The 25,242-nt window shown below is 56.2% G+C and overlaps 1 protein-coding gene and 1 non-coding gene across 2 annotated transcripts in view; one reads left to right on the top strand and one right to left on the bottom strand.

Annotated features, from left to right (window-relative positions):
* Positions 1-1,199: 1,199 nt before the first annotated feature.
* Positions 1,200-1,277, bottom strand: TRNAV-AAC (transfer RNA valine (anticodon AAC)). Its single transcript has one exon. It is a non-coding gene; the product is annotated as a tRNA-Val (tRNA).
* Positions 1,278-20,235: 18,958 nt separating this feature from the next.
* TNRC18 (trinucleotide repeat containing 18) overlaps positions 20,236-25,242 on the top strand; it is a 100,318-nt gene continuing 95,311 nt past the window's right edge. Inside the window, exon 1 of the mRNA XM_074345606.1 lies at positions 20,236-20,255. The gene's annotated coding sequence lies outside the window, so the exon portion shown is untranslated. The remainder of the gene's footprint in view (positions 20,256-25,242) is intronic.

Genomic DNA, 25,242 nt, shown 5'->3' with positions numbered 1-25,242 from the left:
CGTCTCTATACCTTGTTCAGATTTTCCCTGTTCATTTCCCTTATCCTACTAAATTCAGGTTTTAAATTCGTCTTTTTTTCCCCTAATAAAATAATGTTCATTTGGAAAATCTAACTAGCACAGGCAAACAAAAGGAAAGAGAATTTAGTTCCCAGTATGACTACTTTGGAGTCTATCTTTCTAGTCTTTCTCTTTGGACTTTTACGTGTCTGTATATATCGACAAAATTAAAATGGGATTAAATCCTGCAAACAACTTCACCCAATGCCCTTTTTGATGATTTCGGTGGTGCCCACGTTTCTGCCTCACATAACCTCCTACAGCATGGTTTGTGACAGCTTTAACTACTTATTTGAGTTCTTAACTGACCCCCGGTGATGGGATGACCAGGTAGTGTCTAGCTTTTTACTTCTGTAAACAGTGCTGCAGTGAGCATTCTTATAAACTTAATATTTGTGCATCGTTTTTTTTTTTTTTCAGGACGGAAAGCATCCTTAGAAATAAAATTTCAGGGCTAGAGGGTTGGTAGAGCTCAGTGGTAGAGTGCGTGCTTAGCATGTATGAGGTCCTGGGTTCAATCCCCACTGCCTCCATTAAAATTTTTTTTCAGGGTCTCAAGGTGTTTAGAATTTGAGGTGTCAGTACACGGTGTTTTGCTCAGCCCCAGAAAGAACAGACGTTATCCCCCAGGTAGGGAACAGGAGTATGGCTTTGTATCACAGGGCCCCAGTGGCTCATCGTTCCCTTTCTGGATGGTAAGACCCTGCCCGCCCCCGCCGGAAGATGCTGGTGCGTCCTCCTGTCTGAGCACACAGGCTGGGCATGGGGCGGGCTGCTCCATGTCTGGGGACTTGGATTCAATCAAGGGGTGCAGAGAAGGCAGCGACTCTTCAATCCAGTTTGCCACAAGTCAGGCTTTGGGAACACTCATTGTCTGCTTAAAAAAAAAAATCTGACGCTGGGGATTTTTGTTCCCAAAATGTATTTGAAGTTCTCAGTGGTACAACCAACCAACAGCAACCGCAGTGCACGCTGGACGCAGCAGTGCCGCCGGCGCAGGAAAGATGCGGTCCAGTCCCGGCTCGGCAGACCCTGCTCGGGCCCTGGGCTCCTCTGTGCTGCTTGGCGTCCGGGCCCCCCCTTTTTCAGGGGGAGATAATTAGGTTTATTTACTTATTTATTTATTTATGTATTTTTAGAGGAGGGACTGGGGATTGAACCCAGGACCTCATGCATGTTAAGCATGCGCTCTACCACTTGAGCTACACCCTCCCCCCAGGCCCCGTCACATGTTTTGTGTCCCCCCAGGTCCATCGCACAGTAGGTCATGAGTAATTGTGCAGGATTTGGGAGCATGGCTGTGGGCACGTGTGTGGTCCCCCAAAATGACTCCAAGCCAAAGGCTGCAGTCCCCGCTGGAGGTGAGGGAACGTGGCCCAGATCCAGCGCCTGGGCTTGGGGGGTTGGGGGGGCAGCCCGGGCCCCCCAGCGCCTCCCACAGTGGCCGCCTGCCAAGTCCCCTGAAGCCCCGGAGCGTTTGTTCTGTGGCCACCAAGCTTTTTCTCCCTCTCCCCCTCGCCCGTTATTTTTTTCTTCCCTTTTGGAAGCAGTGTTGTTCAGAGATAATAGTGCTTCTGGGAAACGGGGCTGAGAGTCTTGAGTGTTCGAAGAAAAATATTTTTCTGCCACGCACAAGGGCTGTGTTTACACCATAAATCGCCCGCCTCCGCTTCTGTCCTCCCACCCACCTTTCTTCTGGCGTCTTTCCTCACGGCGTGGACTTGGGCCCAGGCAGGCGGAGGTGGGGTCTTTAAGCCCGCCTTCTTAGAAGCCTGGCTGCACAATCATCCGCATCCCCGCTGCACTGGGGCCCGGGGGGGCCGGCGCAGCGCTCTGGTTGAGGGGGCCCTCCTCTTACTGATCACAGCTGGGATCCCCCACCCGGGGAGGGGCTCCCCAGCCCTAGGGCTGCCTGCGATAAGCTTTGCATATTTGTTCAAGAGGCTTGAGGCCTGACAGCTTACAAAGCTGCAGGGCTGGGTGTGTCGGGGCCTTTGGGTGGGGGACCCTCCGGCCTCTACCCTCTGCCTGGGCGCCGGGGTGATGTCATAGCAGATCCTGGCGGTGCCACGGCCCCTCCCTGGCCCCACTCAAGGCGCTGAGGGGAGCACCATCCTCAGGGAGCAGCTGCCCCTCCTCCCCCAGAATTCGAGCTGGAGGGGGCAGGGCTTTGTCCTCTCCCGCGCTGTGCCAGCCCCGCCCAAGGTGTGCAGCATCAAAGCCCACAGATGGCCACTGTGCACCCCCACCTGCCGGCCCCAACCAGTAAGGGTCCCACTGGCTGTGGCATCAGCGTCCTCCTGCGTGTTCCTCGGCCCAGCGCCCCGTCACCCAACGCCCTGTCCCCCAGCCACGTTTGTCTCCTGGTTCACCTGCTGATGCGCACTTGCCTTGTTTCCAGGACTTGGCTGTTGCCAATACAGCTACTCTGAGCATTGACATGCCAGATTTTGCCCAGGCGTTGGCTTTCATTTCTGTTGGGCAAGTACCTTGGAGGAGAAAGCCTGTATTGTGGTAGCGGTCTGACTTTCTAAGAAACTACTGAACTGTTCTGCAAAGCGGTTGCATCGTCTGCACTCCTACGGGCAGGTTCCCATTTCCCCACATCTCCGCCAGCACTGGGCACAGTGGGCCTTTCATTGTAGCCATTTTGGTGGCTGTGTGTGTCTCCTCGTGGTTGTCACGGGGGTTTCTGTAGTGACTTGTGATGCTGCGCATCTTTTCACGGCCTTATTCGCCATCAGTGTATCTTCTTTGGTGAAGTATCTGTTCAGCTCTTTTGCCTGTTTTTTTTTTAATTGGGTCATTTGTCTTACTATTGAATTGTAAGAGTTTTTCTTTTTCTTTCTTTCTTTGTTTTTTTTTTCGCTGCTGAATGAGTCATTTGTCAGATATCTCTTTTCTCCTGGGCTGTGACTTGCCTTTTTGGCTTTTTTAACATCATGCCTTTTGAAGAGCAAACTTAAAAAAATTTTATTTGATGAAATCCAATTTACCGATTTATTTTCTTCATAACTTGGCTTTTCTTGTTTTTCAGAAATCTTTGCCACACCCGAGGTCCCTGAGATTTTTCTCTCATGCTTTCTTCAAGGAGTTGTGTAGTGTTCATCCTTCCGTTTAGGCCTATGATCTGTTCTTTATTAAGTACATTCACGTTGTGCAACCATCACTACCATCATCTCCAGCACCTTCTCATCTTCCCAAACTGAACCTCTGTCCCCATGAAAGACTAACTCCCCCACCCCCTCCACCAGCCCCCGGCAACCGCTGCTCCGCGTCCTGTCTATGGGAATGACTACTCGCGGGACTTCACGTAAGTGGAATACGTGGAATCACACAAGGTTTGTCATTTTGTGACTGGCTTATTTCACTCAGCATAATGTCCTCAAGGCTCATCCATGCTGTCGCAGGTGTCAGAGTTTCCTTCCTTTTAAAAAATGATTCCATTTTGAGTATTATTCCATTGTATGGGATGGACCACTTTTTGTTTATCCATTCATCCATTGATGAACACTTGGGTTGCTACCACCTTTTGGCTCCTGTGAATAATGTTGCGATAAACAAATATCTCTTCAAGTCCCTGCTTTCAGTTCTTCTGAGCGTAAACCCAGGAGTGGAATTGCTGGATGGTGTGGTAGTTCTATATTTAATTCTTAAGGAACCTCTGTTCCGTTTCCCACAATGGCCTCACCATTTTGCATTTCCACCAGCAGTGCACAGGAGTTCCCATTCCTCCACATCCTGGTCAACACTTGCTGTTTTCTGGTGTTTTTTGATCTGTTTGTTTGATAATAGCCATCCTAGTGGGTATGAAGTGGTATCTCTTTGTGGTCTCGGATTCCATTTCCATGATGTTTAGTGATGTCAAGCATCTTTTCGTTTCCTTACTGGCCTTTTGTCTGTCTGCTTTGGGAAAATGTCTATCCAAGTCTTTGCCCGTTAAAAAAATTTTTTTTAAAAATTTTCCCCTTTGCCTACTTTTTAAGTTGCTTTCTTTGTTGTTGCTGCTGTTAAGTTGATGATCCTTTCTGAATCCTACTCTTAACCACCCTCAGCTGTCCAGCCCCTGGGAAATCATCACCTCACCCCTGGGCGTCCCTCCCTCCTTCCTCCAGAGGTTGCTGGCTCCCAACCCCAATTCCTGCTGCCTTGTTCACACAGAGGCCACCTCCTCCTCTTTCCCTGGCCCATGCAGGCCTGGGGGACTTCATCTTGTGCATCCATGGAGGCCAGTGGGGTTTAGTTGAACAAAATATAGTTAGCCAGTGAGTAGGTGTCTCCATGTTCATTTTTTTTTTCATCTAACACGTTTATTTAATGTTAATTAAGTGTAAGATGCTGAGTGTGGACTAAAGCTTATATTCCAAAAGGAACAAAAAGACACCGTGTTGGCCAGCCTCCAAGATGGCCCCTAATGTCCCTGCCCGCTGGTATTAACTCCCCGTGGGGGCCCCTCGTGTACCGAATAGACCTGGCCTGAGTAACCGGATATTGCACAAATGATGGAGACTAAGTTAAAAAGGACAGACAGCATCAGCTTCCCTCCCTTGGACTGCTCACCCTAGGGAGGCCACCACCAGGCTGTCAGGGTGCTCAGGCAGCCGCGTGGAGAGGTCCGCGTGGTCAAGAGCTGAGGCCTCCTGCTGGCAGCCACGCACACACCCGTCTTGGATGTGGAGCCTGCAGCCCAGTCAGAAGCCCCTGCCGGCAGTTGGCCGCAACCTCGAGAGAGAGCCTGAGTCAGAATCACCCAGCCGAGGTGCTCTTGGATGCCTTACCCACCAAAACTGTGTGGGATAATAAATGCTTATTGCTTTAAGCTGTTATGCTTTAGGGCAATTTACTGTCCAGCAATAAATAACGCATGCAGATGTCTATATAAATAACTATTCTAGGTAGGGAGTGATAAAGGTCACCAGAGAGGGACAAATAAACCCTTATAGGATTTGGGGTTTTTTTTGAGCTCTCCTTTTTAAAATAAATCAAATTAAATTAAATTAATTTTATTTTTTATTGAAGTGTGGTCAGTTCCAATGTGTCCATTTCTGGCGTACAGCACAATGTGTCAGGCATCCACATTAATTCATATACTCATTTTCATATTCTTTTTCCTTAAAGGTTTCCACGAAGTATTGAATATAGTTCCCTGTGCTAAACCCTTACGGGATCTGAGTGGTGGAAGAGGCGGCTTCCACGTACAGGAAGCAGGAGAGGCTTCATGGAAGCGGTGAAAAAAATCCCTACTGCTAACAAAAGCTGTGAGTTGAAGCATCACTTGGAGGAGGGCAGAGGGTGAAAGAAGACAGAGAAGCGGGCAGGAGCCAGGTGTGCAAGTGACAGATGTCACCCCATGTGTCTTCAGCTCTTGGCCTTTTCATTTTAGGAGTGTTCTTAGGATTGTATTAAATTTAAGTAGCTTGTAAGTATACTCACAGGGGCTTATGTTTCTGGGTTACTCGCTACATATCAGGTGTCATTTTGAACCTTCGCTCTCTACTAAGGCATTTGCTCTCACAACTTGGGAAGCCAAAGCCGTCATTTCTCCCATTTTCAACCAGCTGACTGCCAGCTTTTGCAGTAACATGGTCCCCGGGGCTCACAGCTGTAGGCCCCCACGTGACACTGAGTACCTTGTAGGTTTGGTTGTTTTTGTCTCATGGCTTTTTTGGATCAGCTGTACATTTGATTGCGTGACTTCTAGGCCCTGGTGCCAATGATTTAGTGGACCAGAGCTGGGCCAAGGTAGAGCCCTGTGTCCCATCTCTGCAGACCTGCTTCCAGAATGTCCATCAGTAGCCCCTAGTAAAATCTTGCCCTGCAGCCTGGGTTCCCAAGTCAGACGGGCATTTGCTTGTGAGCGCTTTCCCAGTGCCCTTCGCCTCCCTGGGAGCAGTCAGTGTTGGCATCTCTGCTCTGTTAAGACGGTTCATTGTTTCTGCACAGGTGGATTCCTCTCTTCTGCTACCCGTCCTGCTTGGCCCCCAAATACTTAGGGGTGCAACCTCTGTAGAGTGAGAAAGGTCTTGGGGAGCCCTGGGCCTGCTCGTGCCCAGCTGTATTCTGGGGGGGCGGGGGGATACCCCAGAATCACTGGGCACTTCTCTCCGCGACTTGTTGCCGTGTTGCCCAGCAACTGGCTGGCTGCTACTTATCAGCTCCCTGTCGAGCTCCAGCCAAATCCTGAAACGGTCCCACCTGTTTTTCAGTTTGTGGTTTAGATTTTTTTTTTTTTTTTTTTTTTAGGAAGTGAAATGAACAACACTTGTTCTGGAAGGGGAAGATAAGGGCTTGGATCCGCCGGAGCAACGTCTGCTGGAAAGAAATCTCTTTTAACTTTTGGGCAGTTTTCCAGCACAGCTCGGGTGGTGCAGAAGCTGGCGGCACACTTACTGAGTGAGTTGGACGGCGGGCTGTGGGTGCGGGCCAGCCCGGCGCGGCGGCTGTGGTGGCATTCGGCTGGGACGGGGCCTGGAGACCTGGTGAGCAAGGGGCCAGACCTCAGACCCAGGCCAGCCACCTGCCCCACCTCCCACCTGCTCCTGGCCACTTGGGGACATTGTGGGGCCTTGCAGTTCTTTGCTATCTAAGGGCCAATGTCCCCAGACCTTCTGTTGCTTTTTAGAATATACCTTGATCCTCCCTGACACTGGAAAGTCACTTTTTGCTTTATGGCCATCTGGAAACGGTTCTGCTGTCTAGCTTCTGAGGTGGTCTCATTGCTATGTTGAGTCGCTGGGGGAATGCACTCCCATCCCCGGTATCAGGATGTGTTTGGAAGCAAAAATAGAAAACCATGCTCAAAATGGCTTAACAATAAAGGGAATTTATTGTAATAAAGGAATGGTATTGTAGACTTCAGGTCAGGATTGATCCAGTAGCTCAGTGGTGTCTCTAAGGACTGTTTGCGATAGCTACTGGCCAACTAGGCCGTGGGATTCCTTATTTATTCCTCCTCCTGAACTAGTCACTGTCACCAGGGGGATGAGAGCATCCTGGGTTGCTTAGAACAGTCAAGGCCCACCCAAACCATGGGGCTACCACAGAACGGGCGTGGAACAGATTGCATTTTGAGGAGCACATGGAGTCCCCTAAGTCCTTTTCTGATACACAGGTGTAATGACTATTGTGGCTCTGACTTGAGCAGACCTGAGCCCTTCTCTGACTGTCAGCCTACAAGTCTGTGTGATCTTGCAGGAGACAACCCTGTTCTGAGCCTCTGCACCCACGCTGCCCCTCTCCAGCTCGCCTTCCCCTCTGTGAGCTCCCCTCTGCTCCTCCTGTCTCCTTTCAAGTCTCCCAATACTCTGCACTTGGCCCACCACAGGGCCTTTGCACAGGCTGCTCCCTGTGCCTGGAGTGCTAGAGACAGAGACAAGGAAGCAGAGAGAAGTCAGATTAACAGGTTAACAGTGGATAGAGAGAGGAGGACAGAGGCTAGCAGGGAGAGAGGGAGTGGGAAGTGGAGCCTGGGAGGCTGGGTTGTGCTGTTGACCAGTCTGTGGAGCCTCTCTGGGCCTGACTGTTTACATGGCCATGGCCGTGGCCAGATATGGCCAAGTTCCCCTGACATTCTGGCTGCCTCCCCGGGTGGGGAGGGTGGGGAGGGCCTGGAGGCTCTCAGGGCTGCCATTGGACTGATGATTAAAGCAGGTCTGGCTATGAAGGAAGGACAAGAGAAGACGGTAGGTTTTAGCCCCTCTCTTCCTTTCCCCCCTCCCACTGTGGGACCAGCCTCCTCTTAGGGGCCTGTTGAAGTTCAGGGCTTTCACGAACTTCAGAGGCACCAGTGTGGGGGCCACCACCGGGCTGCAGGGTGTGAGGCTGAGGGCAGGTGCTGGACCAGATCCTCAGGGCAGCTGGGTTTCCCCAGCACTGGGTGGTACCCCAGGGCTTAGTGGGCATCTGGGGAAGGGCTAGTCCCCCCTCCACCACCAAGATCTGTCCTGGCATCACCAAGCTGTCAGTCACATGGGCCCAGCCTGACGAGCGCAGCTGGGGGTACTGAGGCCTGGAGCAGGGACCAGCCCCAAACCCCAGGGAACCTTGGGAAAGGACCAGGGCCCTGAGTACATTGGATCCTCGGCAGTCCTATGCGGGGCAGGTGGGGTCGGGTTATGTCAAGACTGGCCTGAGTCTCCCTGTCATCCCACAGGGTGTGGCCGGCAGCCCCAGGGAGACCCCTGGAGCAGGGGAAGGGGGCCTGGGGAAGGGGGAGTAGGTTTAGAGGAGTCAGTCCCCAGTCAGGCCGAAGGGAAGGGCCGAGGAGGCATCAGGTCAGCCAACACCTCCCAGTGCTGCCCTGGGCTCAGCTCCAACCCAGAGGGGACCCCACAGTCATGGTAGTGCCAGGCGGCACCTTGGCAGGGGGCAGAACAGTTTCCAGGTGATGCCTGGCCCAGGGATGCAGCTGGTGGAATGTTCTGGAAGGCTTTGCTGACGGGAGAGAAAGCTGGAAGAGTTGTGGAGAGGGGCACAGCATGCTCAGAGACCCACGTGGGAACAGCAAGTCTGTGTGGTCCAGCCTGAGGGAGGGTCTGGGCCACGCCGGGGCACAGGGTGTGTGTCGGGCCACAGAGGAGCTGGGCTGTGACAGCCACCCAGGTGAGATGTGACAGCTGCTCAGGTGAATGTGACAGGGCCTAGGTGAGGCTATAGAAGAGGAGGTGGAGTAAGGTGGGCACAGGCCAGAGCTAGCAAGGAGGGGAGACCCAGAGGGGCTGGGGTAGGCAAGAGGCCTCCCGCTGCCTTCTGGGGGGTCCAAGCTGGGTGAGAGGGGTCACTGTTCCTGAGAGGGAACCCCAGAAGCCTAGGGGGAGGTGATGATTGAACTGGGGCTCTCGGGTAGGGGGTTGGGTGCATACCCCCTGAGCTCTGGGGAGCGTCAGGCAGGAGGGGCAGACATGGGAGGTGGGGAAGTGGGACGAGGTATGGGCTGGGGTTGGGTGTAGAGTGTGGGGGCGGGGGGGGTGATGAGGGTCGGGTGGGAGGCACGGAGTTGAACAGGAGTGATGGGGGCTGTCCCTGGAAGATGCATGCTGCTGCTGCTGGGCCCCCTCCTGTGACTTCTCATCCCTCACCATCCGGCCTCGGGCAAGCCCCACCCCATCCGCCCCCTGCTGGGGGGCTGGGAGGCACAGCTGGGGTTGCTATGGTGATGGGACAAGTGGCCAGCAGGTGTCAGCAGAGCCTGTAGAATGGGGCGGAGCAGGTGTGGATGGGTGGGGGGCACCCATAGCCCCTCTCCAGGGGCCTCCTCCAATTGTGCCAGGAGGGACCCCTCCAACTCCACCAGGCCCTCAGATCCGTCTCTGCACGAACTTGGGACAGCTGTCCCGCCATTGCCATGGGGTGCACAGCTGGGGACAGCAGGATGCTGGGGTGGGGCCCTGGGGGAGCCCTGGGAGAAGTTTCTCCCCTCAACCCACCAGTGGGAACCCAGGCTCCACCAATGCGGGACCCCAAGCAAGAGCAAGGCATTGCATCGTGCTCTCTGCGCCCGGTCTCCGCCTCTGAAAATTGTGCCAAGGAGGGCGGTCCAGGGTTTACCTGGAACAGGGCCCTTGCTACCCTTGGGGCCTGGAGGCTCCTCTGGGGCAGAAGCCACTTTGCCCCAGGAAGTAAGGTGCACACGCACGCGGACGGCCCACACAGGCAGGGTCTGTATGTAGTTCACTTCAGAACTGTACAGCAGGGTCACTGAGGCCCGGGGCGGGCTGGCCTGTCTCTGCTGTCCCCTGCTGTGCCCCTTTCTGAGCCTTGGGTGGGTCTCTGGCCCAGGGGCTCTGTGAGAGGGGCTCCAGGAACCCCTGATGCCTTACCCCAGCTGGTACACAGGACCCAGGCCGTGTGACTGATCAGTGAGGAAACTGAGGCAGGCCGGCCTCTGGCAGCGGTGGGGACCCCGGCTGGGGGCCTTCCTGCCTCCCTTTCCCACTGGTGCTCCTCTCCCCCTTCCCCTCTCCAGGCCCAGGAATGCTGCCAACCCTGGGAGGTGCTGAGGCCTGCTCTTTTCCTAAACAAAGTCTCCGCTGCCTGCCCCCGTTGGCTTGTTTTATACCGAAGCAAGTTGAAAAGGCTGCGGAGGGAGCTGGGTGGGGGAGGGGCTGCGCTGCGTCCACGGGTCCCTGCCCGGCGGGGGGTGGTGCGGCTGGCCTGCTGGCCTCTGGGGCCCGGGGGGGGGGGCCATCTGGGGCAGGGAGGCCGGGCTTATGGCCCTGTGGACCCCACTCTAGATCCCAGCCAGAGTCCCCGAGGACAAAGGACAGCATCCTCCCCTCCCTGGCCACACGAGAGAGAGGGCTGATTGCCTGGGGTCACTGGCTGCCCACTGTCCCCTACCTGGAGCGCCTCTCCCTTCTCTTCCCTTGTCTTGCTCCCTCCGTGGGCCCCTCCAGGTCCCACTTTCTTCCCAGGGCCTCCCTGGCCATGGCTGGGAGGGTCCAGGCCAGAGCCCTGCCTTGCTCTGCAGCCAGACAGGACATTGGAGCAGCTGGGAGCCTGTCACATGGCCGGTGTTAGCCTCTCCAGAGTACACACTGTGTCTCTAAGACTATATTATATGTTTGGGGAGGGTATAGCTGAAGTGGTAGAGTGCATGCTTAGCATGCACGAGGTCCTGGGTTCAATCCCCAGTATGTCCTCTAAAAATAAATCACCCTAACTTCCTCCCCCTGGCAAAAGTTAAAAAAAAAAGACTGTATTATAAAGGCAACTGTTTTCGCCATAGAAATGTTGGAAAACAGAGAAACCTAGAGCTAGGAGAGCAGCCATGGCCGCATCCACCCCTGCTCTGTCCCAGCTCGTGCTGCAAATCACTGGAGGAGGCAGGAGGGGCCCAGGGGCTGCAGGATGAGGCCCTGCAGGGCTGGGTTGCAGCAGCCGCCCTTCTCCCTTCTCCCAGCCCTCAGCAGATTGAAACATGCCGCGCTTGGAGGGAGGCCTCACCGGGAAGCTCCAGATGACACTGACATGTCCCAGACAGGCTGAGAGGGAGACACAGAGGGCGCTCCTCTGTCTCTTGCCAGGGAAGGGGGAAGGGGGGTCTGAGGGGGGTTTCCTGGGGCCCTATAGCTCCACTCAGCCTGGGAAGTGCTTGCAGGCCAGGGCCCTGGGCAGAAAGCACTGGTCCACCCACCCACCCCTCTACCCAGCCCCATCCATCCCCCATCTATCCACCTACCCCACCTACTTCTCTACCCATCCCCCCACCCCTCTACCCATCCCCACCCATCCACCTATTCCCCACCCATCCATCCTTCCATCGGCCCATTCATCTGCCCATCAGCCCATCCATCCATCCATCTTCCTTCCTTCTTTCATTCCACCCATCCAAGACTGACTGACATCTCCCATCTTAGGGCAGAGCCCACGACGGGGATTTTTGTGCAAGGATCCCAGTGAGGAAGGGCCCTCTGGGAAGGCCCATGAGGCAGCGAGGGAGGCAGGACCAGGAAGGGGAATGCCCGGCAAGAACGTGGCCTCGGCTGGAGCCAGTGTCCTTCACTGGGGAACTCTGGAGCGTGAATGGCCTCATGCAATTAGGACCCACCCCTAAAGACCTCATCTTGATGTTCTGCAAACACCCAAATTCCACATAAGGTCCCGTCCACAGGTACTGGGAGTTAGGGCTTCAGTGTATCTTTCTGGGGGGAGACACGAGTAAACCCACAGCATTGGCTACAGGCCGCTGTGGCTCAGGGGTTGGGGTAGGGCCCTGTAACCTCATGGGAAAGCCAGGTCCCCGCAGCAGAGGGCAATTTTTGGAGAAGGGGGCAGCTGTGAGCTGTGAGCAGCCAAGATACACAGAAGCAGGGGATGGAGCAGCCCAAGGACACCTGCGGGGACACCAGCAGTCCCAGACCTGCTGGCAGGCAGAGAACGCTGGGAGCTGCAGAACCAATGAACTGAGCCTGGATGGAGGGGCGCTGGGTGCCTTCGGGGTCGGGTAGCTGTGTTGGATTGTGTGGTCCAGGTGGTCCCTGTCTGTCCCTCCCTGAGCTGTTTCCTCATCAGCAAAGTGGAGGGGCCAGAGCATGGCCATCAGCCCCCCGGGAATGTCCTAGAGGGGCAGGCAGAGTGGAGCCGGTGCTTTTGAAAGGTATTTTGTTTTTGGAAACTGCCAAGGAGATGGGGCCCCAGTGACCCATTCCCAGAGGACCTTCTGAGGGGCTGGGGTGTAGGGCCAGGGTAGCTCCTGGGGCAGGCCACTGCCTGCCCCTCCGGGCCCAACCCCGGATGGGGAAAGGGGCCCAGTAGGAAGGTTGGGGTGGAGGTGGGGACCTGGGAAAGGCCTAGCCTCAGGGGCTCCAGTCTTGCCCACCAGGCCCTGGGAAACCTGCCACCTCTTTTCTCTACCCTCTGCCCCATCCCTGCCCCAACCCCAATCTCAGAGTGCCCTGGGGGACGGGAACCCACTTTCAGAGGCCATTGCCCACCCGGCTCATTAGAGGAAAATCAGGACAGACAATGCTAGGAAAGGGGGCACAACCCCTCAACAGACCCCCAGGTCTCCCTCGCCCCCCAACCCCCTGCAGCCCGAGGACCTGGGCGTTCTCCTCCAGACTCTTCCCTTGGGTGAGAAAAGTGAAACCCAGTTTAAAACCTGTTGTTGGGAAACAGATTCCATGCCAAGCTCTGGCTGAGCAGCGGGAGCTCAGCACCCCCCGGTAACCCTCGGGCCGGGCCGGGGCAGGAGGGAGCGCGGAGATCCCTTCCCTAGCTCCCCACAGGGTTGGCTGGTGCACAGGGGGGCCCCTGGGGCTTCCTGGGGCTGCTGTAACAAATGACCACAAACCAGGTGGCTGAAAACCTCTGAGATGTATTCTCTTGTACTGTGGAGGCCAGAAGTCCGAGATCCAGGTGTCAGCAGGGTTGGTTCCTGCCGGAGGCTCGACGGAGAATCTTGCTCCAAGCCTCTTCCCAGCTTTGGTGGTAGCTGGCAATCCTCTGGATATGTCACTCCAACCTCTGCCTGTCTTCACACACCCGTGTGTGTGTGTGTGTGTGTGTGTGTGTGTGTGTGTGTTTCCTGTATCTTACAAAGACACTTGGCATTGAATTTAAGTCCAGCCCTAATCCGAGGTGATCTCATCTTGGGATCCTTACTTTAATTATATCTGCAAAGACCTTATTTCCAAATAAGGGCATATTCTGAGGTGGGCATTATCTTTTGGGGGGACACCACTCAACCTGCTACACCACCTGGCGGGTGGCCCAGGAAGCGACGTTGCCTGGACTCGAGATTTTCAGGGGTAGAAGTGGGACAGTGCTGGCCAACTGGACGGGTAGACCGGCCTCGGGCGGGGGCCTGGGGTTGGGGTTCGCACATCGGCGGTGAGCAGCGCTTCAGGTGTGAAGGGCTGGGCCCGGGCGGAAGGAGCGGCCCCCGTCTGCCCAGCAGCCCTCCAGCAGGGAGTGCATCGTGGGTGCTGGCCTGCCGGGGCCGAGGGCGCCCCACGCCCCGCCTGCGGGACAGGCGGCTGGTGGGGATGGCGGGGCGCAGGGCTCAGGAGACCTGGGCACTCCAGGCGCAGGCCAGGCACATGTCCCCCGTTCCTGTGGGCACGACAGCGGGAGACACTGGGAACTTTTGGGAGCCTCCCTTCAAAGATAAAAATGGTCCCAATTAGAATGGGAAGTTGGCATTGCCTCGGGCCAGGAGCTGGCCTTTTCCTCGGCAAGTTGGATGCTTTTAAAGCCCCAGAAGGGATTAGGTCTCCAGGGACAACGTGATTCCAGGAGGAAAGAAAACCAAATTAAACTCCCCAGGCCGCCCTCTCCAGGCAGCAGGATTCCTGCAGAAGCTAAGCACGCCCCCCTCCATCTCCACCCTGTGGAACCAGGCCAGGGGTGCGGGTCAGTCTGTGCTCCTGGAGGGTCCAGGGGACAAAGACGGGGTCGGGGCAGCAAAACTGGCTCTATGTCCATCCCCCGGAGGCTGCCACAGGGTAGACACTGACGGGGTCAAGTGTGTTCAGGCTGCTGGCCGTGGGTGCTGACGAGACTTGGCGCGGGGTGTCCTGGGATGCTTGCGGGGGTGGGGGTTGCAGCACCACTGAGGCCGGCAGGCAAAGTGCGTGCAGTGGACGTGGTTGGTGCCCACCCAGACTCTCTTAGAGATTACCCCCCCCTTTTTTTTACATTTAAAAAAATTGTGAGAAAATACATGTAACATAAAATTTACCGTTTTAAACATCACAAAGCGCACAGTTCAGGGGCATGAAGCATATTTACATTGTTGGGCAACCATCCCCACCATCCATCTCCAAAACGTTTCATCTTCCCGAACTGAAACTCCGGCCCCCAGAAACCACGGCCCCTCCCCCTCCCCAGAGCCTGGGGGGCCCTCCATCCTACTTTCTGTCTCTGAGTTGTGCCTTAGATCCCTGCATTTTTCTCGGAGGCCTGCCCTTAGGTTACTGCAGCTGCTGTGCCTGTGGGCAGAGCCAGGTCCCTGGAAGGTCCCCTTCCCACTACTTCTCGGGCAGCTTGAATCAAGGGCCAGCCTGTGCGGGTCCGGGGGCTCTCCCTGGGGGTGCAGCCGAGGCAGCCTTTAGCCGGCAGCCTGGCCCTGCCTTGTTTTCTCCCAGTGACTGGTCAGTGAACCAAGGGGTGGCTGAGTGTACACAGGTCTGGGACTGCGGCTGAACCCCACCAGGTGACCTCCAGCAGCCCCCACCTCGCTCTGGGCCTCATCTGGGGAAGGGACGTTGGTCTGTTGGTCTTGACACTACACCTCAGGGCCTTGGAAGAGTCGTCCCTCTCACCAGGTGGGACCTGCTCCCTTCCTGGGCTGGGGGAAGGCCCTCCAGGCCTCGGGGTGAGGTGGCTGGGGTCAGGCCTCTGCAGCCACACCTGCCCCGTGATGTGACGTTTGCGCCCCGTGCCTCTTCCCTGCCGACCAGGCCCCGGGGCGGGCGATGTGGGGGTCCTCCCTGTCCCTGTCGGAGTGGGAGCCGGCCACACCTGCTGGGAGTTGGACTGACCTCAGGGCTTCCTTTACTCCCGGATGGTCCTCCTTCTCGCCTCCACCTGACAGACGGGACCCTGAGGCCCAGAGATGTGGGGTGACCTGCAGGCAAATCAGCGAAGCAAGACCTGTGCAGTCCTGGCCCGGGCACTGCACGCCCAGCGAGGAGCCAGAGCCTCAGGCCCCAGGGTGGAGCCGAGGTGGAATTTCAGGCATGAGGCAGCAGCTGGAAGGCATTTTTAGTTGAGAGGGGAGAAGGAGGAGAAGGAGAGGGAGGGGAGGAGGGGAGGAGACGCCATGTGGTCCCCAAAGCTGGTCGGGCCCCTCTACCTGCCCCAGCCCTGTCATCAGCACCCCTGGGACCCCTTCTTGCTTCAGTGCAGCCTCCCCCTCCCCCTCCCCTGCCGGCTCCTCGGCGGGAGGCCTGTCTCCCAGGCTGAGGAAGGCCTTTGAATTCCCCGGTTTCAGATCTGGGAGGCTGTGTTTTAAGCCGCAGGATTCTGGACCTTTAATGAGCACGTTCAGGTCCCGGTTCTGCTCCTCTGGGTGGGGGGGAGTTGGGAGGAGGCCACGCAGACCTAGGCCTGGGCAGCCTAGCAAGGGGCTCCCCTGCATCCCTCGTCTCAGAGCTGACCAGCCCCTGGGCCTGGCAGGGATTGGAGGGGACCAGGTGGGTATCTGATGAGAGTTGCTGAGCCCTACGTGGACACAGCCTCCCGGAGCCTGCATGTAGGAGGTGCTCAATGTATGTCCGTCTCCTCCCTGGCTCATGCCACCCTCTTAAATCCTCACTGCCCCCCAGTGCCCCATAAGCTCTCAGACAGGAAGTTGGGCAGGTGAGACGGAAGAAAGACAGAACCAGCGAAGTTGTTAAAAGCACACGTTTAATTCAATGTCATCTGCTGCAGCCCCAGTGACAGGGGGGTGGGGGACCGCCTGCAGGGGGGCTGAGAAGGAAGTTAGGGCAGTGCCAGGCCCTGTCACCCCACTCCCCTGAATCACCACCTTTCAGCCACATTTCCTGTTCCAGATCATCACCTCTGAGAGGCGGTATCTTCAGCCCCATTTTGCAGATGAGGAAACCAGGTCCATGGGGAGCAGAGGCAGGGCTGGTTTCCAGCACAGGCCCAGGGCTCCCTCTGCAGACCTGGCTGGCCTGTGCAGGGACAGCTTGCAGACTGTGGCCGACTGAATGGTCCAAAGGCAGCCACAGCAATTCCTCAGGCCAGGGGCTGAGCCGTGACCGGATGGAGGGAGACAGGCGTGAAATCCACCTGCTCTAACCCGCAACTGGCGTAAGCGCAGCCACGTGATCCACTTCCGGCCAATGGGACGCGAGGCAAAGCTGAGCAGGGGCGAGGGGAAGCGTTCCTGCCCTCGAGAATAGGGGGAGAAGCGGCAGGAGTAGTTTTGCTCCTCCCTCCTTGTCTTGGACACCGTAGTCTTAGCTCAGGTTCCCCAGAGGCAGACCTGAGACAAGGATTTGAATTAAGTAGGGAAATGAGGCAGCAAGGGGAAGGGCCAATAAAAGGAGTGTTAGTGAGCACCGTGGGCACCCGGCGCTCAAGCCGCCTGGGAGACGGCGAAGAGCACACACCTCCAAGCTCTGCCACCCAAGGACGAGGGAGCTGGGACACTGACCCGCTAACTCCCATCGGTCAGGGTGGAGGGCTGCCCCTGGAGGGTGTTAATCCCCACCCAGTCAAGCCCTAGGTGCTGAGAAGGCCCTCAGAGGGGCTGGTGCTGGCTGATGGAAGTTCAGCTGGGCCAAAGTACACCAAAAAGGTAAGGATAAGGGGATGGGGGAATTGAACGTCTGGAGCTTCAGCAACCAACTCGTGATCGCGAAGCAATGGCCAAGAGAATGGCGTAAAAGCCTGAGGTAACTGAGCTGCTGAGCTAACTTGTTATGTGAGAACGTCAGTGCCTTTTTTGTGTAAGTGATTGGTAGTCAAGTTTTCTGTTTCTTGTAGCTGAAAGCATCCCAAGGGATAACGGGCAGCTCAGAGGGCAGAGGCCTGCCCGGGTGGTTCTCTTGCCCCAGGTCTCACACAACCTTCTCACTCTCTGGGAGCCCTTAGAGGAGTTCCTCTTGTTGCCCCATTATGGTCACCCCACAGGGTGTGGGGGCGTGGAGGAGCCTTCCAGGTAAGGACAAGCTTCTTTGGCCTCTGTGGTACCTTCCTTTTCCTTAACCAGCTGCCTATATCTGCTCAGAATGGCCATGACCTCCGTGGGGTTACCCCTGTGAGGCCCCTGCCACAGGCCCCAAATGCCTGTCCTCACACACACCCTGTTTTGACACAGGCTCAGGCCACATCCCGAGAACCACTCCTCCCTGGCGGAACCCAGCCCCCAGCTTGGGGCTAGCTTGTCTGGGTGACGATCAGGGTGACATTCACAGTATTTACAGCTGGCAGAAGCCAGTCAGAGGAGACAGAGCCTGGGTGAGTGTCCCAGGGGCCCCTGTTGGGCCAGGTGTCCATCCTTCTGCTATCAGGAAGTTTGGGGGTCCCAGGAAGGGCCAAGGTGGTGGCAGGTTGAGGGGGCTCGGGCCAGCGGCTCTCCACAACCTGGCTCAGGAATATTGTAAAAACTGAATCATTGGTTTGCTTGGATCCCACGGGCTGCCTGTTGTCACGGGCAGAGGCTGGGGGTCATCTGGTGCAGGAGCGAGTGTGGTCTTTCCTGCATGGGGCAGCCGCACCCACCTGTGTGCCTGGGAGCTCTGCCCCCGCCGGGTACCGGGTGGCACCTGGGAGGCAGAGAGGAATATGGCCATCACTACCTCAAGAGAGCCACAGTTGGGCAGGGGACCAGGCTGGGAGGGGGCAGCAAGGGGCTGGGGGAGGCCAGAGGAGGTGCCCACAGAGGCGGAGAAGCCTAAACTCAGAACCATCTGGAGAATATTTTTGTGGGTTGAATTATGTTCCCCCTCAAAAGATATGTCGCAGTCCTCACCCCTGCCCTGTTACCAGTGAACATGACCTTATTTGGGAAGAGGGTCTCTGCAGAGATAATCAAGTTAAGATGAGGTCATGGGTGGGCCCTAATTCAATGTGCCTGGTGTCCTTATAAGAAGAGGAAGAGGCAGAAACCTGGGGTGAGAGAGGCTGAGATTGGAGTCACGCAACTGTCAGCCCAGGAGCACCAAGGGGCACCCGCCGCCCCCACAAGCAGGGGCTGGCGGGGCAGAGAGGCAAGGACGGACCCCCCGCAGGTTTCCGAGGGAGCAGGCCCTGCTGACACCTTGATCTCCGACTCCTGCCTCCAGACTGTGAGAGAGGGCGTCTCAGTCGTTTGAAGCTGCCCAGTGTGTAGGAATAAGTCGTGGCAGCCCCTGGGAGCGGACCCAGATGTGGAGGTGGGGTTGGGCGCGGGGGCGCTGCTCTGGAATGACGTCCACGGGCTTCTCGGGGAAGCAGGTGGGTGGGCGTGCGCAATGTGTGTGCATGTGGGTCTCTGCTGTGCTCTGGGGAGGCTCAGGTTTTCCGCGTGATGTTTAAATACTGACATCAAAGCAGCCCGAGAAGAGGCAGGGCTGCCTTGCAGACAAAATAAAGGACTGCTGGCTGCTATTTTAAGCCAGGGCCCCTGGCCAGCCTGTCTTGGCCCCTCCACCCTGCGTCTGAGATTCTGTGGGGTTGGGCAGGTGTCGGTGTGGCAGCGGTGGGCTGTAGCCAGCCTGGGGTGGCTACTTCCCCACGCTTGCCTGGCTCCCACTGTGGATAGGGTAGGGGGGCCTCTCCCGGGAGCAGCAGCTGCTGTGGCCCATGAGACCTCCCGACCCCCACTTGACAACAGTGTCAGCCTCTCCAGGATGTTGGCTGGTCAGACTGGTGTGGATTCGTCCAGTTAGGGGGTGGGTGAAAGGTGCTTGGCCTGCCTGGCCACCCTCCACCCCATTTCAAGCATCATCCCTCACTGGGCCTGGCGGCCACGCTGGTTACGATCACTGCGCCACAAACTGGTACAAAACGTAACTCTCGGCACCATCTGTATTTAGCTCAGGATTTCACAGGAAATCAGGGAGGTGCTCAGCTGGGCAGTTCCCGGCCTGGGGTCTCTCGGGCAGTAACAGTCGGATGACCCGGGCGCTGCAGGCATCTGAGAGTTCGGTGGGCCTGGATCCAGGAAGGCCTGCTGGCAGTAGGCAGGGCGCTCAGCTGAGGCCATGGCCTCTCCATGCGGCCAGTGCTTCCTTGCAACATGGTGGCCCCAGGCTCCTGGGACGCCTCACCCAGCGACTGACCTGCCCCTGGTGCAAGGACAGCCAGGCAGAAGCGGTGTGGCCTCTGGTGACCCAGCCTCGGACAGCATATGCAACACTTGCGCCCTACTCGATTGGTCAAAGCAGTCGTGGGCCTGCACTGGCTCACAGGGAGGGGCCTCAGATTCCACCTTTGGATGTGGGATGCTTGAAAACTGTCAGTAGCCACAGAGAACCCCTGCAATGTGTTGACGGCCATCCGTACTGGCCCCCATTCTTTGGTGGGCTGGGTCCCTGCCTCCCTTCTCAGCCAGACTCCAAGCTCCTCCAGGGAGACAGACTGGCGGATGAGGCTGGAGGAGCCGGGAAGAGTGGGTCCAGGGAGGCTGATCCAGCTGGAATCGTGCTATACCAGTTTCCTGTGGCTGCCCAAATTATCACAAAGTGCGTGGCTCAAAACAGATGTTTATTCTCTCACAACTGCAGAGGCCAGAAGTCCTGACAGTCAAGAAATTGAACAGAGTGCTCTCTCTGAAGCCTCAGGGGGGAGGGGGACACCCATTCCCGGCCTCTTTCCCAGCTTCCGGTGGCTGGAGCTCCTGATCCTGTAGCTGCGTGGCCCAGCATCCTTCTCCGTGTGTGTCTGTGTCCAAGTCTCCCAGTTCTGATATGAACAAGAGCCCCTGGATGGGGACCCCCCTAAAAACCCAGTGTGACCTCATCTGAGCTACATTTGAATTGTAATCACCTTCATGACATCCACAAAGACCCTATTGCCCAAATAGGGACAATTCTGAGGTTCCGCAGATGTGAATTTGGGGGAGATGCTCATTAACCCAGGAGGTTGCTGAGGTGCCCACGGCCCTCTACCCTGTGGTCCCCGTGGAGTGACTGACCTGCTCCCCGACTGTAGGTGTTTCAGGAGCCTCACCTCAGCAGCCACAGATGTTTTCTTCTGCCCAGTCACTTCCCTCGAGAATCGCCCGGTTCCTCGCTCTTCAGTCTGGGCCAAGAGAGGTAAGTCTGAGCAGCAGGTGAGACGATGATCAGGCGAAGCCTGGCCAAGCCTCGGGACCTTTGCCCGGGCTGGGTCCTCCGCCCGGGAGCCCTTTTTCCGCAGCCACCAGCTAATGTCAGTCAGACCTTGGTGCAGGGGCTGTTGCAGGCTGAGCTGTGTCCTCCAAAAATGCAGATCTGTTGAAATCCTCACCTGCAGCACCTCAGAATATGACTATACCTGGAGATGTGACCTTTAGAGGGGTAATTAAGGTAAAATGAGGACATTAGGGTGGACCCTAATCCAATAGGATGATGTCCTTATAAGAAGAGCTTAGGGAAATGGGGGTGGAGGGGTAAACTGGGAGCTCAGGATTTGCAGGTACTAACTACTGTATATAAAACAGATAAACAGCAACTACCTGCTACAGAGCACCGGGAGCTATATTCAATAGCTTATAGTAACCTACGATGAAAAAGAATATGGAAAGAAATGTATATGCGTATGGGGGGAGGGTATAGCTCAACCGGTAGCACGCGTGCTTAGCATGCACGAGGTCCTGGGTTCAACCCCCAGTGCCTCCTCTAAAAATAAATAAACCTAACTACTCACCCCCCAAAAAATATATGTATGACTGAAACACAAGATTGTAAACCAACTATACTTCAGTAAAAAAAAAAAAAAAAAAAAAGGAGATTAGGACCCAGACACACACAGAGGGAGGACCACATGAGGACACAGGGAGAGGACGGCCGTCTGTGAGCCAAAGAGGGAGGCCTCAGAAGGAACCAGCCCTGCCGACACCTGAACTGTTGGCCTCCAGCCTGTGAGAAGGAAATTTCTGTTGGTTAAGCTGCTCACTGTGTGGTATCCAAGGGAAAGATCAGGACGGGGCCCCGGTGCCCCCTGACTCTATACTCCTGCTGGAAGCTTTTACACAAGTGCGTACGGTGTCGTTGTTGAAACTGAACAGAGCGTAAGACACTCCGTTCTGCGTCCCCCTCCTCTGGGATGCTGTCCTTGTCGGCAGCACCCCAGGTCGTGTTTGGGGCTTTCCCCGCAGACCCCGCAGGCCCTGCAGACCGGCTGCCCTTCTCTGTATCATGGCCACAGACTCTGCGCCTCAGGTCTCCCTCCCCCACAGGTGAGGAGCTCCAGCAGCCCTAGGGCCAGGCAAACGGTCCAAGATTATCTGGTTTGGTTTTGTTTTTATTTTTTGGAGGGGAGAAAATTAGGTTGGTTTGTTTGTTTGATGGCAGTACTGAGGATTGAATCCAGGACCTCCTGCATGCTAAGCACACACTCTACCACTGAGCTGTACCCTCCCTCTAAAGCTTATCTGTTGAGTGACGGATAGAGGTCGGAGATGGGAGGCACTGGGAGTGGCCTGGTGTCCTAGTTCCTAGCGAGAGAGCTGGCCCTTGAGCCTCACCATCCCCATATCCAAACATGCAAGAGCTGGGTGCTGGGTGTTGGAGCTCACGGAGGACCAGACAGGCCTGGGCAAGGGCCTGGAGCTCCGGCACATCTCCTTAAACCCGGAGGTGGAGTCCCAGGTCCTACTGGCTGTCCTAGGAAGCACTTGGTGTTGACAAGGCTGGGGAACAGGGTGCTGGGCAGCAGGTAGAGGCCATCGATGCTGATGCAGGGGCTCTGACCTGCTCTGGATGGGCCCCAGGCATGGAGGGGAGCGCCATCTCTACCTGTCCCCTCATCCCTGTCCTGGGGGCACTGGCCGGCTCCATCAGGGAGCTGTGAGCCCTGGAGAGCAGTCGTGGGGGTGCGGCCTGAACTTCCCGCATTGGTGCAGGTGTGGCAACAGAGCTGCTCGGAGGAGGAGTGCCTGGGACTCACGGGGAGGGAGGGACAGGAGAAGAGAAGGTGCTAGAGGAGGCAGGTGAGAGGGACTCAGCTTTAGGGGGCACCTACTGAATTTATACTGCCACAACGCAGCTGACCCCAGCCCTAGTGCCGTAAACACCATTTCATTCCGCCCATGGATTCCCTGGGCTGAGGATCTGGGACGGGCCCAGTGGAGATGGCCTGTTTCTGGTCCATGATAACTGGGGTCTCAGCTGAGAAGACTCAGAGGACGGGGCTATGCGAGTCGTCAGGAGGCATCTGTCTGGTGGCTGGTGATGGCAGTGGGCGGGGGCCACGCCTGGAGCCATCGGCTCGAATGCCTCCTCGTGGTCTCCCTGTGTGGCCTGGGCTTCCTCACAACGTGGTGGCCACAGGGTGTGGGATGTCTTACATGGAGTCCGTGTAAGAACTTAGGGCACCACAGGCAGTGTACCAATGAACAAGGCAGCAGCTGCCATTGAAGTTACTCATTGTTACTTCTGCCACAATCTGTTGGGTACAAGCAAGTCACAAACTCAGATTCAAGAGGAGGGGGCACAGACCTTGTGTCTTGACTGGAGACATGGCAAGATTCTAGAAGACCATGGAGGAAGGAAGCTGTTTTTTGATGCTGACAGGAGCATCATTCTGATCTTTGCCTTCATCTCTACCTTCTCCTTTGGTGTGTGTTTGTGTCCAAATGTCTCAGTTTTGTACGAATGCCAGTCTTACTGGATTAGGGGCTCAGAGAGTCTTCTGGCTGGACTCATCTGAACTATTTACATCTGCAATGAACCTACTTACAAATAAGATTGCATTCTCAGGTCCTGGGGGTTAGGTCTTCCACTTAGGAAATTTTGAGGACACAACTCAGCCCATCACACAAGGCTCGGTCGTCAGAAAAGGTCTGTTCTCAGAGATGCTTGCTTTTGGAACCTGGAGCCACTCTGGGAGAATGCCTGACACCGCCACGTGGCCCACCACATGGACAGGCCACGTAGGGGTTCCCCCACAGCTCTGGCGGAGGTCCCAGCTGGTGGCCAGCACCCACCAGCAGACATGTGAGCAAAGGAGACCCCCCCTGGTATCCCACCCCCAGCCCCCAGCCCTAGCAACTTGTGGGACCATGACCCACTGAGGTCCCTGCTGCCTCCAGCGAGACTTGGCTTCCAGAGCATTCCGAGCCTCCGTCACTTGACGCTCAGGGGCAGCCTCCGACGGACGTGAGTTGAGCTGACACATAATTTGCACCTTATGTACGAAGAAGATGCGGTTGTTGTCAGAAGAGAACCGAAACCAGCCATGAATAATTCCTATGCTTTCAACACAACACCAATAAAATGAAAGTTTGAATAAATACCACTCAACCCATCCAGGCATGAAGGGGAAAAGAGATGCCTAAAATCATCTGAGCTGGGTTCCTGGAGGCCGAGGAGGGTAGGGCCCTGTTCCCCAAGGATGAGCCCCAGCTCAGGGGGTAGGAGGTCAGCAGGGCCACAATGGGCAGCCCACAGCTACTGTCGCCTGTGCTGACCCAGGGTGCCCAGTCGCCTGGGATGGGAGGCCTTGACTGGCTCTCTCCCCTCCACCAGGCCCAGCATGCTACCTGTGAGCCAGGAGATCCTGCTGGGGGCCCTCTAGACTTTAGCATAGGCTGTTCTTTCAGCCTGGAATGCCTGTCTCTGCCTTCCCTGCCTGGCAAACTTCTATTCATCCCTGAAAACCCTACCAAAATGATATTTCATTCATTCATTGAATGGACATTCACAGAGATCTACTGGGCTGGGTATGGGGGAGGAGAGTGATAATAAAGCAAAGGGCTTCTGGTAGGGGCTGTATTATGGACTGAATGTCTGTGGGCCCTCAAATATGTTGAGATCCTAACCCCCAAAGGTGATGCTGTTAGGTGGTGGGATCCTTTGGGAGGTGATTAAATCATGACAGCGGCACCCTCGTGAATGGGATGAGTGCCCTTGTAAGAGAGACCTTACTCCAGCCACACCATCTCCACCCCCAAGAAGCCAACAGGGGCTCAGAAAGGGCCCTGTGGTCAGGGAACATGGGCCAAGGGGATTTAGGTCACCCCCAGCACTGCCCTTACACCCCAAGACCTAAGTCTCCCCTTCTGCATCGCAGCTGCCTGGAAGACCCCAGTCCTTCTTCGAGTTATGTCCTGGCCCTGGAATGAAGCAAAGGGCCAAGGACCCAAGGTCAGGGTCGTGGGTTGAATTGTGAGCCCTACAAAGATATACTGAAGTCCTGACCTCTGAGACCTCAGTATGTGGCCTTATTGAGAAAGAGGATCATTGCAGATGTAATTAGTTAGGACGCGATCACACTGGAGTCAGATGGGCCTTTAATCCAACATGACTGCTGTCCTTATAAGAGGACACAGAGACAGACCCACACGGGGAAGAGAATGCTATGTGCAGACACAGACACAGAAGGGAGATGTGTGATGATGGAGGCAGAGAACGGGTCGATGCAACTTCCAGCCCAGGAATGCCAAGAATGCTGGCAGCCACCAGGAGCAGGGAGAGAGGCCTGGAGCAGTTTCTCCATCACAGACCCCTGGAAGGAACCAACCCTGCTGACACCTTGATTTTGAACTTCTGGCCTCCAAAACTGAGAGAATCAATTTCTGTTGTCCACAGCCACCCAGTTGTGGCCATTGTCATGGTGGCCCCAGGAAAGCAACTGAGTAGGCTTCAGTCCTGTCCTGGTCCAGAAGTGCTGCGGCAGTGGGCTGGGTACAGGGCTGACCATGGCCCACACAGTGCCAGTTGGGAATCCATCCTTTCCTGAGCACCTGCTTAGTACCCAGCCCTCACTGGTAGAGTGAGTGAGGTGGTGGGCACCCCTTGGCTACCTGAGGGCCTGCTAGTGTTCAGAACAACAAGCATCTCTCTCGGGACCATCTGTGCACTTGATTTAGGCACACACACCCTCACCTAATCCCAGGAAAGGAGGTTATGTTCAGCTCCACTTTACAGACGGGTAAACTGAGGCTCAGAGAGGGAAAATGGCTTGTAAACGTCACATACCAAGTAAATGGCAGAACCAGTATGTGAACCCAGGCTGGCTGGCTCCACAGTCCCCTCCTGCTCCCTCCCACGGTCATTCAGGCTGTATCACCCCAGCAAGGGCAGCCTGGCCAGGGATGGG

This window comes from Camelus bactrianus, chromosome 18 (assembly GCF_048773025.1).
Source record: "Camelus bactrianus isolate YW-2024 breed Bactrian camel chromosome 18, ASM4877302v1, whole genome shotgun sequence".
NCBI classification, from domain to species: domain Eukaryota; kingdom Metazoa; phylum Chordata; class Mammalia; order Artiodactyla; family Camelidae; genus Camelus; species Camelus bactrianus.
This window is presented reverse-complemented; position numbering and strand designations above follow the sequence as displayed.